The sequence below is a fragment of the Jaculus jaculus genome, chromosome 12 (genome assembly GCF_020740685.1).
Source record: "Jaculus jaculus isolate mJacJac1 chromosome 12, mJacJac1.mat.Y.cur, whole genome shotgun sequence".
NCBI lineage: Eukaryota > Metazoa > Chordata > Mammalia > Rodentia > Dipodidae > Jaculus > Jaculus jaculus.
Genome location: NC_059113.1, coordinates 26391212 through 26405522, shown reverse-complemented (window position 1 = coordinate 26405522; position 14311 = coordinate 26391212). Strand labels below are relative to the sequence as shown.

The 14311-nt window shown below is 39.6% G+C and overlaps 1 protein-coding gene across 1 annotated transcript in view; it reads left to right on the top strand.

The window, feature by feature from the left end:
• Window positions 1-14311, top strand: part of LOC101599324 (vomeronasal type-2 receptor 116-like) — a 29729-nt gene that overhangs the window by 14171 nt on the left and 1247 nt on the right. The gene's annotated exons all lie outside the window — the stretch shown is intronic.

Sequence of the window (14311 nt, the reverse complement as noted above, 5' to 3'; positions counted from 1 at the left end):
CACCCTAAGGATATGGTGTAGGTAATGTGGCCAATTGTAGGTCTCTCATCAGTTTGACACTCCTGGAGAGGCTGGAGAGTGAAGTCTGTGCTCAATAGACCTGATCTTCAATCCACAAGTGTTCAGGCCTAGAATTTACCCACATAACTGTTTGATTGCTTGGGGATGGTCTCTGGACTTATAGACAGCCTTCAGAGTGCCAGGTAGTGCCTACATACATCTAGGCTGCCTAGTGTAAGGACCTCAGGTATCATATTCAACTACTGAGCACATTTGAAAAGATATTTTTAAAATAATTTTTTATTTACATCTTCCATGATTGTAAACAATATCCCATGGTAATTCTCTCCCTCCCTCTGCTTTCCCCTTTGAAACTCCACAATGTATCATATCCCCTCCCCCTCTCAATCAGTCTTTCTTTTATTTTGATGTCATGATCTTTATTATTTGAAATTGGAGTATTTAGGATTGTTTGAAGTATCATGATGTCTAAAATGGTCAAAGAATCAATACTTAGGTTAATTTTTTAAAATGTGGTTCCTACTTAAATACAATAGAATGCTTCCAAGTCAGCTGACCTAGAGTGAGACCCTACCTGGATAAACCAAAATAAAGCAATAAATAATAGAATGAAATGGTAAATATATTTTTACAGTGGAAATTGATAATTTAATTGTGATTATATAGATGACCTGTTTGTATAACATACTAAGTAAAACAATCAGTTGATAGTATGCAGACATTAGTGGTTTGTAACTTCCATGTTATGAGTCTGATTATCCTCTGTATTCAATGATAGCCATGTTGTATATGATGTAGAATGTTTAAAGTATGGCATATATGGGCTGCAGAGATGACTTAGTGTTTAAGACCTGTTGCAGTCAGGTCGAATTGCTGGCAGAAATCACCCAGGCAAGAGCAGGTTTTGGCTTATTTTGGTTTACAGCTCCATGATAGCATGGAAAAACTATGGCATGAGCAGAAGGTGGACATCACCCTTGACCATCAAAAAGTCAACAATAGCTCTAGGAGAATGTGCCAAACATTGGCAAGAGGAAACTGCCTATAATACCCATAAATTTGCCCACAACAATACACTGCAACCAGGAGGTGTTAATTCTCTAAACTCCATCAGCTGGGAAGCTAGCATTCAGAATACCTATGTTTATGGAGGCCACCTGAACCAAATCATCACAATCTTCCTCTGGCCCCCGTAAATTTATAACCACCCATGACATAGAATTCAATGCATTCATTCAAACTTTAAAAGTCCCTATAGTTTTTATAAATCCTAAGGATATTCAAACATCCCCTTAACCCATGGTATTTTTTAAAAATGTATATTTTATTTATTAATTAATTTATTTTATACAGAGAAAGAGGTAGAGAGAGAGAGAAAGACATGAAGAGAGAGGGAGATCGAATGGGCAAGCCAGAGACTTCAGCCACTGTAAACAAACTCCAGATGTGTGTGCCCCTCCCACCCTTCTGCATCTGTCTTACATGAGTCCTGGCAAATTGAACTGAGGTTATTTCAATTGCAGGCAAATGTCTTAACTGCTAAGCCATCTCTCCAGCCCAACCCAAGGTCTTTTAACCAAACCATAATACCAAAACATCCTCCCCCAAATCCATAATGGCACAGAATAAACACTCACAATGCAAAAGATGACATTGGGTGTAGCAAAGAAAAAATGCTCAAATAGAAGCCTTAAACAGGGTAAACATCAAACTCTGTAGCTTAAAGTCCAACAACTCTAGCCAATGACAAGTCTCCAAGCCTGATAATTCTAATCAGCAGCAAGTCTCTGAAACTCCAGTACCACCCCTCCAGCTAGCTACTCCAAGTAGTGGAAAACTTCATCCTTTCCTTAGCAGCCATCTCATGGTCCCAGCATCTCTACTGGGTATCCTATTCAGTCCACGGTCCATGCTCATGTCTCCATCAGGGCTCCATGCAGGCATCCAGAAAACCTGCTTAACAGTGCCCATGTCTGTTTCCAAAACTTAAGACCGTGTTGCAAACTCAATGACCATCTCTTTCCTGCATTCCTTATACTAAATTGTACCAGATAAGGTGGCAATTTGTTAATCCAGGGGTAATAAAGGAGACCTTGAAAAACAGGACACTCCTTCAGCATTCAGTACCCTTCAAAAAGCTCTGCATTCTTTCTGTTGTCCCAATGCAGGTCAGGTGGCCCAATATCAATGAATGTAATCTATCATACAATTGCATGTGAAGGGGCAGAAGTTTCAGCCCAAAGATTCATGTCTGTGCCATATCCCTCTGTTCACATTAGTCCATTTCTATGCAAAGCAATCCTGTGTAGATTCTCAGGACAGGGACATAACAGCAAGCCTCTCACACAAACTGCTTCTATCCAAGTCCAAATCTCCTTTTCACCCTCATAAACCAAACCTCACAGTCCATAGTTTTTACTGTACTCAAATCTTGCAGCTCTGACCAGAATATTCAATCAAGCTCTAGTTACAGCACTGGAAAATATCTCTTAGGCCAAGGTTGCAATTCCTTCCACATTCATCTTGAAAATCAGCTCTAAAAGGTCAACGCCATATAGTCAGTTGTCTAGCAGCAATCTCACTCCTCATACCCAGCCTTACTGTTTCAGTCAGATTTGCATTCCTGGCAAAAATCACCTAACCAAGAACAGGTTTTTGGTAAAAGGGTCTTATTTTGGCTTAAAGCCTTGAGGCGAAGCTCTATGGTGGCACGAACAGAGGGTAAACATCACTACCTGTCCAACATAGAGTGGCCAACAGCAACAGGAGGGCTTGTCAAACACTGCCAAGGGGAAAGTGGCTATAATACCCATAAGTACACCCCCAACAATATACTGCCTACCGGAGGTGTTACTTTCCAAATATCCATCAGGTGAGAACCTCACAATCAGAACACCTACGTTTATGTGGGACACTTGAATCAAACCACCATAAGGCCCATGCCTGCAAAGCCAAAATGCCCAGGTTTGATTTCCAGTACCCACATAAAACCAGATGCATGCAGTGGTTTATGCAGCTATAGTTAATTTGCAGTAGCTAGAGTCTCTGAATCTCAATTTTGACTTGGTATCTGCCTGTATTGCTGTCTCTCTCAAATAAGTAAATAAATATAAAACATTTTTAAAGATTGTATTATAAAATAAATTTATATAACTAAAAATTTACCAGAATGTTATATCTACCCACAAATTTCTCTAACACAATTTAGAAAATAGTAAGAGTAGACCTGTGTAAGTACATATTTATGGGTAGAAAGACTCAATATTGAAATAAATATTATTATTATGCTTATTAATTTTATATGCAATGCAACTCCATTATTTTATTTTTTGTTCACTTTTATTTATTTATTTGAGAGTGACAGAGAGAGAAAGAATCAGAGAGATAGATAGAAGGATAGATATATATATAGAGAGAGAAAGAATGAGCATGCCAGGGCCTCCAGAAACTGCAAATGAACTCTAGACGCATATGCTCCCTTGTGCATCTGGCTAACATGGGTCTTGGGGGATGGAGCCTCGAATCTGGGTCCTTAGGTTTCACTGGCAAGCGCTTAACTGATAAGACATCTCTCCAGCCCAACTCCATTATTTTAGTATATGTCATGATGTCATATGTGTGTACTCAAATATGAGGAAGTTGAAAAGGGATCATGCTTAATGTATATGTAATTGAACATAGATCTTTGAATTTATTGATATGGACTTTGGCATGTAGAACCAGAATTTAGTGAAATAAGTGTAATTCCAAAATTTGTTTGTTAAAACATAAACACTAAGGAGATGGAATTACAAGATTGGGCTGAGCTGGGTACTTGAGTTTAAGACAATTTTTCATCTGATTTAAATTACAGTGGATTTGTAGGTGTCTCTTGTTTTCTGAGTACACAAGCCTAAGAAATATTTAAAGTAAAGACACAGATGTGAACAGACATTCAGTTGTCATGGTAAACATGAACTCCCAGACCACAGAACAGTGAGTAATAAATTTAAGCTTGTATAAATTGTCCAGTCTAAAATAATTTTTTTGTGACACATGCCTTTTTAAAAATTAGTTTTGTACTCAGTGAATACAGTCAAGTAGGTACCATTGCTTGCCTCCTCCCTGTCTTTCTCCCTCTACAGGGATCCCCTCTTGTTGGTGTATATGGGTCTTGCATTGTGGCATTAGCCATAAGTTATGGGAAGGAAGAAATATCTCTCTGTGTATCATGACTCAACGTGTGGCTCTGACATTCTTTCCTCCCCCTGTTTTGTAAATTTCCCTGAGCCATGTTGTTTTAAATTTTAGGTCTGCTTCAGTGATGGGGTCTTGGGAGCTTCTGTGTATCTGGATATCTGATTTGTAGGAGTTGATTGTTCTGTGTGTCTATCTCCTTCACTCTTGTGTGGGTACCAGTTTGCAAAGAAAACCGAACTCTTGCTTGCTTCCCAATTCTTAGTGTCCTCTGGGGCCCTTTTTGAGATATGATGGGGATAGTTCTCTGCTTAGGATCTGCATCTATCTAAAAAAGAAAAGCAGATTTTCCAATGGAGAATAAAGTAAGTACCAGATAAATAGGATAACAATTATTTTTTGAGAGAATTTAATAGCTGTAGGCCCACTTGTAGCCCACAATTGGTGGGCGCTTGATAAGGGAGAGTGGGCTCATTTTTGGATATGGTTCTAAATTGTTTGCTAGCTCCAGCTATGGTTTCCCTTCCACTGAATAGATCAGTTAGCCAAATCAAGAGCAGTTGGTTTCCCACCATGGCTGCGTGCCACTATTGTACTTATGTAAGCATTATGTCAGGTTGTTTGCTACTAAGTAGGTTAGACCACAAATTGCTTGGACAGATATTGGTAGTCTCCCCCCATTTGCTCATGTAGCACCTTATGGCACTAGACATGCTAACCGAGGACTGACTCTTCAGCAGGCAATATTTTATTTATTTATTTATGTATGAGAGAGAAATAGGCAGGGAGATAGATAGATAGATAGATAGATAGATAGATAGATAGATAGATAGATAGATAGATAGAAAGAAAGAAAGAGAGAATAGGTGTGCCAGGGCCTCCAGCCACTGCAAACAAACTCCAGATGTGTGTGCCCCCTTGTGCACCTGGCTTATGTGGGTCCTGGGGAATTGAACCTAAGTCCTTTGGCTTTGGAGGCAAGCACTTGAACCTTTAAGCCACCTCTCCAGCTGCTGACTCTCTTCTAGTTTTCAGCCATGTCACTCCATTTTATACACCAATAGCCTATGGTGTCTTCAGCAGTAGGGTCTTATCACTAACCTTTGTTGGGTCATCAAGTACTCTGACAGAAATCTGTCTTCTTTGGGGAAACCTTGTAGGTCACTCTGATTGAAAGCTCATTGTGGATGATAGCCACATGCTGGTACTGGGAGTTACAGGTCAGTGGACAAGAAGAGAAGGGTGAAAAAAAAGATAAGCAATATAGAAGAGATAGAGGGGATGAGAAGAGAGCGAGAGAAACAGAGACAGAGACAGGAGAGGATTAAGGTTAGTTTTCATTGTACCCTCTCCTGTGCCTTATGGTTCAGGTGTTCCCTCTAAGGGTCTGGTGAAGATTCAGCCATTTGTTCTGTCCTTTATAATGTAGAGTTTTAGGATACCTTTGCCGTTTGGGTCCAGTTTTTTATCCCCCATCTCCTCCCTTGCCCTCCTCTCCTTCCAAACTCACCTTGTTGTCTGGTCCTCAAGATGTGTGGTAGGTATGTTGGCATCTTGGGTAGACTCAGTTTAGGAGCTGTAGATGAGTGAGGCTATGCGGTAATTATCTTTTTGTGATTAAGTGAGTTTGTGGAGAAAGATGTGTTCCAGGTCAATCATTTTTCTTCAAATTTCAATGTAATATTTTTCCTTGCTACTGTGTAGAATTCTGTCCTGTAGATATGCCATATCTTAGTTATTCATCTTGATTTCATCTCTCAGCTATTACAAATTAAGTAGCTATAAACATGGTTGAGCAAATCTCTCTGAACTGAGGCATGGAGCTTTTAGGGTACATGCCCAGTAAGGAAATAATTGGCATGATTGGAAACTCTATCATCAGCTTTTTTATGTGTCTCCATATTGCTTTCCAACGTTGTTGTGCCATCTTACATTGCCAATAACAGTGGATGAGAGTTCCTATTTCTCCACATCCTCACCAGTATGTATTTTTATTTGGTTTTTTAAGGTTTGCTGTTCTTACTGGGGTTAAGTAGAATTTCATAGTTGTTTTAATTTGCCTTTGTCTGATGATTAGGGATAATGAACATTTTCTTAAGTGCGTGTTTGCCATTTGTATTTCTTTCTCTGAGAACTACCTGTCCAATTCTTTTGCCCTATTTTTGTAAGTAGGTTGTTTGACTTTTTGATGCTTATGTTTTTGAATTCTTTATAGATTCTAGAGATTAGGCCTCTGTCAGTTGGATATTCAGCAAATATTTTCTTTCATTCTGTGGGTGATATATTGGCTCTGCTTATTGTATATTTGTCTGTGAAGAAACTTTTCAGCTTCATGTGATGCTTGGCTATCTGAGGCCTTCTGCCTTTCCATATGAATTTTGAGATCATTTTTTTCTATCTCTGTGAAGAATGATATTGGGATTTTGACTGGAATTGCATTACATCTATTTATTGCCTTTGGTAGGAATACCATTTTCACAGTGTTAATTCTGCCTATGCAGGAGCATGGGAGGTCGTTCGATTTCCTCAAGTCCTACTTAGTTTCTTTTTTGAGTCTTTTTATTTATAGATCTTTCACTTTCTTGGTTAATTTTATTCCAAGCTATTTTATTTCTTTCTTGTTGTTGTTGTTCCTATTGGAAATTGGACAATGTCCCCTATTTCTTTCTCTGTACCTTTGTCATGTGCATATGTAAAGGCTACTGATTTTGGGGCATAGATTTTGTATCTTGCTTCTTTTTGTATCCTGCTAAGGGGGTTAATCACTTTTAAGAGTTTTAGGATGTAGACTCTTGGCTCTGCTATGTATAGCATCATGTCATCTGAAAATAGAGCTAACTAAATTTCTTCATTTACAAATAGTATCCCCTTCATTTCTTTCTCCTGTCTTATTGCTTGAGCTAGGACTTCTAGTACTATATTAAAGACCAGAGATGAGATTGAGCAAGACTGTCTTGTTCCTGATCTCAATGGGAATTCCTTCAGTCTCTCTCCATTGAGTGTTATTTAGGATTTAGGGGCTTTATATATCCTTTATTATGGTAAGATATAACCCAACCATACCAATTCTCTCCAATGTTTGGATCATGAAGTAATGTTATATTTTGTGAAAGGCCTTTTCTGCATCTATCAAAATGATCATGGGGTTTTTGTGTTTAACATTGTTTATGTGGTGTATTACATTGACAGATTTCCATATGTTGACCCACCCCTGTGTTACTGGGATGAATCACACTTGATCAAAGTGGATAATGCATTTGATGTGTTGTTGGATTTGGTTTGCAAGGATTTTTTTCAGGATCTTTGTGTCTAAGTTCATCAGGGAAATAGGCCTGTAGTTTTCTTTTCTTATGGTATTTCAGCCTGGTTTTGGTATTAGGGAGATATTAACTATAGATATAGTTGGGGAACTTTCCCTGTTCTCAAATTGTGTGGCACAGTTTGAGAAAGATTGGTTTCAGTTCTTCCATGAAGGTTTGATAGAATTTAGCTGAGAAGCAATCTGAACTCTTCTTTTTGGGGAGGTTTTTTATTACCTTTTCCATCTTGATGAGTGTGATGGGTTTGTTTAGGAGACTAATCCGCTCTGACTTTAGCTTTGATAGATAGTATTGGTCCAGGAATTTATTCATTCATTCCTATTTTTCAGTTTTGTGAGTAGAGGTTTTTGAAGTAAGAGCTGATGATTCTTCCATTTTACTTGTGTCTATTGTAATCTCTCCTTTTTCATTTCTAATTTTGTTAATTTGATGCATCTCTTTTTTCCACTTGATCACATTGGCCAGGGGTTTGTCAATCTTGTTTATTTTTTCAAAGAAACAGCTCTTTGTTCACCAATTTTTTTGTTTTATTAGTTTCATTTCATTAATTGATGCTCTGATCTTAATTATTTCTTTACATGTGGAGCTTTTTGGGTGGGATACTTCTTGCTTTTCCAGTGCCTTTAGGTGGATGGTTATGTTATTGATTTGGGATCTTTCTGTCTTTTTTATAAAGACATTTAGTACTATGAATTTTCTCCTGAGGACTGCCTTCATTGTGTCCCACAAGCTTTAGTATGATTTGTTCTCATTGTCATTCATTTCTAGAAATTTTGCACTTTCATTTTTTATTTAGTCCACTCCCATTTATTGTTTAAAAGTGAGCTGTTCAATTTCCAGTAGCCAATGGGATTCTTGGTGGGTCTTTTGTTGTTAATTTCTAGCAATTAGAATTGTTATCTGATAACATTCAGGGAATTATGTCAATCTTCTCATGTATATGGAGGCATGCTTTGTGACTCAGTATATGATCTATTTTAAAGAAAGTTGTATGGGCTACTGATAAGAATGTATAGTGTATAGTGTATAGTTTGTGGACTTAGGGTGGAATGTCCTTTAGATATCCATTGGTCTAATTGTTGTCTGGTTTTGTTGAGCTTTCTCACTTCCCTGTTGAGTTTCTGTTTGGATGATGTATCTATTACTGATAATGGTGTATTGAAATCCCAAACTATGATAGTTTGGGTGGTTATTTCTGTTTTATTTTGAGTCGGTTTTGTTTTGTGAATTATGGTGCACCTGTGTTTGGTACCTAAAGATTGATGATTGTGATATCCTCTTAATGGATCATTCCCATGATAAGTAGGAAGTGATTCAAATGTGAGGGTATTTAAGGTTATCCCACAATTCCCTCATGTTCACTTCACAGAAATTTTTGAACTTACTGAAACTTTTGAACTCTCAAGCAGTTTGTTTTGTTTTGTCTTCTAGATCTGAGTTTCTATCCTCAGCATGGTTGACTCTATTTTTCAGAGCTTCTAGAGAGTTTTGGGCTTGTTCAATTAGGTTTGCATTTTCTACTACTTTTCTATGTGTGGTTTCCATCCCTCTGTCAACTTTTTTTGACATCACTTTATGATTTTCTTGATGTTTCCTGGAATTCATCCTTGCATTTATTTATGTCTTCATTAAGCATAGCCAGCTAGTTATTTAGCTCCTCTTTTTTTTTCACTCATCTACATATGCTTGAACTGTATTTGGACCCCTTCCATTTACTTATCCATTAGGTCTAGTCTAGTGATGGCAGCATCCACACAATTATTGGTCCTTTGTTGCTTTTCTTCAAGTTCTACCAATAGCTTGGTCAGGGTTGCATTGCTCAAACCTTCATTTTGGGGTTCTCATTCTAATGTTCTATGTTTTGATGAGAGACATCGATTGTAGGACTGGGTGATCTTATTGGATTTACTTGCATCTGATTTTTCATATTACTTCTTTTGCATTGGGGTTTTCCCATTACACTGTAGGGGCAGGGAGAGTTCGACTATGGTCTTGATGGTTGGAGGAAGTGGTGCCACTTGTGTGTGTGGGGTTCTGATTCCATGTGGGGGTTGGAGCAGAGAGGGTCTGAGGTCGTGCAGGGATGGGTAGGGGGTCTGAGGTCACACGGGGCAGAGTGTAGCAGGTCTGAGATCACACAGGAGTGGGGCAGAGAGCAGTGGGTCTGAGATGCACAGCGTTGGGGTGGAGTGGAGTGGGTCTGAGGTCACACGGGCAGGGAATCCAGGCAATCACCCGTGCGCAGTGATGCAGGTGGAACTATGTTGGCTTGGGTCCCCTTGAGGCTGGGACTATGGCTACGATGGCTGATTGAGGGGGTTGGGAGCCTGGTGGGCTACCTGAGAGGGTGGCAATCTGCCAATTCCCTTTTGTGCCCCTGATAACCTATTAGACACCAGTGAACCCTTAATGTCTTGCTTTCCTTCCCCAGGGAGGTGCAGCAGGGTTAGGCAGATGCCAACTTGACTAGAAGTCCCAGTCTGAAATATTTTATTGTAGTATGCTAAATTTAGTAAGACATGACATAGTTTCCGTACTTGTAATATAATTTAAAAACCATGAGTGATAATCATAAATGAAAAATATCTATTTAGTTTCATTCATCATGAACAGAAAAGTGAATAAATATTAAGAACTTTTGCTACATCATAAATTGTTGGACCTAGCTTTACATGGCTGGCAGAAAACACCCAACCAAGAGAAGCATAAGGGACTTAGAGACTTATAGACTTGCTGGAGAGGGAAACAATGGCATGATCAGAGGGTAGAAATAACTGCCTGACCAACATCAGGTGGACAACAGCAGCAGGAGAGTGTACCAAGCACTGGCAAGGGAACAATACACTTCCTCCAGTAGACTTGAATTCCCAAGTTGCCACAGCTGAGCACTTAGCCTTCAAATACATAGGCTTATAAGGGACACATGAATAAGGACACCACATTCTAACCCTGGCCCCTATAAACTGATAACCATCCCTGAATAAATTCAGTTCATAATTAAAGTCCCCATAGTTTTTGTCAATCCCAATGATGTTCAAACATCCCTGAGTCCACATTCTTTTAACTGAGCTAGTATACAAAAAAATAAAATTACAAAACATAGTAGCACAGTTTGATATTCACACTGCAAAAGATGGCATTAGCCATAGCATAGAAATACTCAACGATACAATATTAAAAATAAACAGGGCAAACATTAAATTCTGTAGCTCCAAGTGTAACAATTCTCATCAGTGACAAGTCCCAAAGTCCCATAAATCTAACTAGTGACAATTCTCAGGGGTTCCAATTCTCCCACTTAAGCTAAGCTACTTACAGACAAATCATCATCTGGGGCCAGCAGTTCTCATTGGCAGCCACCTCATAGTCCTGCCAACTCCACTGGGTCTTCACTGCAATGCATATTTTATCCTCTTGTCTCCATTGGGTCTCAACCCCAATTTCTCAATATGGAAACCAAGAAGCCTGCTTCAAACTATCCATGGACATTTCCAAAAAGAAAACCATGTTGCAAATTCTATAACTCTTTCATTACTGCATTTGTTAATTCCATAGTACCATGTGGGCAACCAACTTGTTAATCTGGGGTGGGGGGCGTGATAAAGCAGACTTTGTAGAATAGGACATTCCTTCAGCATTCAAACCCCTTAAAAAGCTTCTGTGTTCTTTTTCTTCCTCCTTTTTATTGACAGCCTCCATACTTACGGAAAATAAACCGTGATAATTCCCTCCCCTCCCTCACATTCCACTTCACAAAATTACACTCTTCATACCCCACTTCAATTAGTTTCTCTTTCATCCTCTTTTACTCCTATTATGAGGGTCTTGGGGAGAAAGTGCTAGGCGGTGTGGGTCATGTATATTAAGGCCAATTTCTGTCTGTTCAATTGCATTGTAAGTGGTCCTGTCTTTCCTTCAGCACTTACATTCCTTCTGCCACTTCATCCACAATGGACCCTGAGCTTTGGAAAGTGTAATGGAGATGTTTTAGTGCTGAACATTTCTTCATCACATCTTCTCACCACTATTGTGCCTTTTGGGTCATCCCAGTGGTCACCGCCATCTAAAAAGAGAATCTCCCCTAAATAAAAGTGAACATAGCATTAATATACGGGTATGGATATTAAGTAAAGTGCTTAGAGGACAACTTCGTGAGAAAATATATGCATTTAGTCAGACAAGAGCAGTCATTACACTCCTAATGCTCATGACCTCTCCCACCATAGACTTTTGTTAAGGTTTTCAGTACCAGGCATGTGTCCCCTCCCATAAAGTGGGTCTCCAGTCCAATTAGAGAGCATAATAGACATGCCATTATTGCACCTATTGGCTCATTTGGCCTAGCTGGCTAAAATTGAGGCTTGCATTGTCTACTGCTTTCACCACTGATGGCTTCTTTTTCTTTCTTGTATTATGATCTTTTGTGTTTCTTGTATTATATTGTAGCAACTTTTGTATCCTGAGTTGATTTGATGCTTGGGGTTTCTACTTACCTTTAGTGTTCTTAGATGTGGAGCTCCAACTTTATATACCTTCAGGGTATGAGTTTAAGGTGTCAAGTGTAGCTCTTGTACCCCAATCCAACCACAGAAATAGTCCTTGGTTCTGGGTTTGCCTGCTGTTAAGTATTCCTGGGGGCTTGGTGGAACAATTGTCTGGTGAATTCCAAACTTCAACTGAGCAATATACATATTCAATATAAACCAGCACAGAGGATGGAATTGTGCAGATTGAAACAGATAGCCTTAGAAAGCTAAATCCCTAAGGATATGTACTGCTCTACACCCTTAATCCCATTTCTAAGAGGTTGAGAATTCTGTTCTGAAATGGGTTCCAGATCAGATTCCTGGATCTGAATAAGACCCTGCCCCCAATACTGGCAGAAGCAAAAGACAAAGGCCCTATAAATCTGAAAGCTTTAAAGGCAACAATAGCCAAACCCCACCCCCAAAATTACAATTTAGTTGGGAAAGGTAAAGCCAACCTAGAATATGTAAGCCATTGCATGCCCTGATTTGGAAATAGAGATTATCACTTCCTGAACTATGTAACTGCTTTTCTCTTTTTATAATTTTTTATTTTTTTTATTAATAACTTATAAAAAATACCCCATGGTAATACCCTCTCTCCCCCCCCCACTTGCCTCTTTTAAATGCTACTCTCCATCATACCCCCTCCCCATCTCAATCAGTCTGTCTTTTACTTTGGATATTTGATCTTTTCCTCCTCTTATGATGGTCTTATGCAGGTAGTGTCAGGTACTGTGAGGCCATGGATATCCAGGCCATTTTGTGTCTGGAGGGGGCATGTTATGGAGAACTGCCCTTCCTTTGGCTCTTACATACTTTCTGCCACCTCTTCCGCATTAGACCCTGAGCCTTGGAAGGTGTGATACAGATATTGCAGTACTGAGCACTGTGTGTACCACTTTTTTTTTGTCAGTTGGCCTCATTACCTTTTGTAGTGGCTTCCAATGTCACCAATGCTGAGTGCCCACTTTGGTACCTCTGTGTTGTGCAATGTTGCCTGGTATTCTGGTTAGGTGTGCTGGGTGCCTTGCAGCCAGGGGCTGAACCAGTTATCTGGAGGTTAGTGGTTCTTATATTTGGGGAAATGGAAAGTGCAGGAGGCCTGGAGATTTACTGAAGCTGCTTAGCTGGTCGCACCCGTATCCCTTTCAGCAGCTCTGTAGCTGATTTCAGCTGTCTTCCCTTCACATTTCTTGACTTTGCAAGGAGGCTGATGAGGCTGGAAAATCCCCTTGTTTGGTCTCCACTCCTGCAGCTCAATGCCTGGGCCAGGTGGGTGTGCAATCCATGCTTATTGGGCCGCAAGTGACTGGGTGGGTTCTGGCCAGTTTCCTCCTTTATGATAGATCTTGGTCTCTCTTGCTTCTCTTCTGTGCCTAATAAAAACCTATGCACCTTCACTTTCCAGAACAAGTGTGTATTTTGCTTTGGTTTTGCTTAAATCCCTCCCTTGGCTGTTTGGTGTGACTCCTCTATCTTATGCGGAAGTCTTTTTTTTTTTTTTTTTTTTTTGGTTTTTTAAGGTAAGGTGTCACTCTAGCCCAGGCTTGACCTGGGATTCATTATGTAGTTTTAGGATGACTTTGAAGTTATGGAAATCTACCCACTCTGTCTACCAAGTTCTGTGCTTAAAGCTACGTGCCAACATGCCCTACTGACTCTGCATTATTCCTGTCATCCCAATGCAGGTCAGCTGGCCCAATCTCAATCACTGTAATCTCTCAGTCAACTGGAGCTGCATAGGAGCAGTTTGAGCCCATAGATTTCATTGTTTTTCCTCTCTGTCTTGTCCTTCTGCTCACAGCAGTCCATTTTATGTAGTAAAACACTGTACAACTTCTTAGGACATGGGCCTATCACCAAGCCGGTTACATAAACTGTTCCTAGCTCAGTCCATGCAAAGCTTTCTCACCTTCATAACTTAAACCTCACAGTCCATAGTTCTTACTGCATTCAGGTCTTTCACCTCTGAACAGAATAGTCCATCAATCTATACTTAAAACACTGTAAGACAGGGCTTAGTCCAAGTTTCAAATATTTCCACATTACTACCTCAGATTTGTTTCAAATAACCAAAGACACAAAGTCAGTTTTCTAGCAGGAAGATCCCTCTTCTCAGCACCAGTTCTACTGTAATATTCAGCTTCAGCTTGCTAAAGAAAACTCCCCAGTAACAGTAGGCTATGGGAGGGAGGGTTTTCTCTCTCTTTGTTTCTTTTTTTTCTTCTTAAATACATGAGGGGAAGATCCATGATGGCAGAGGAA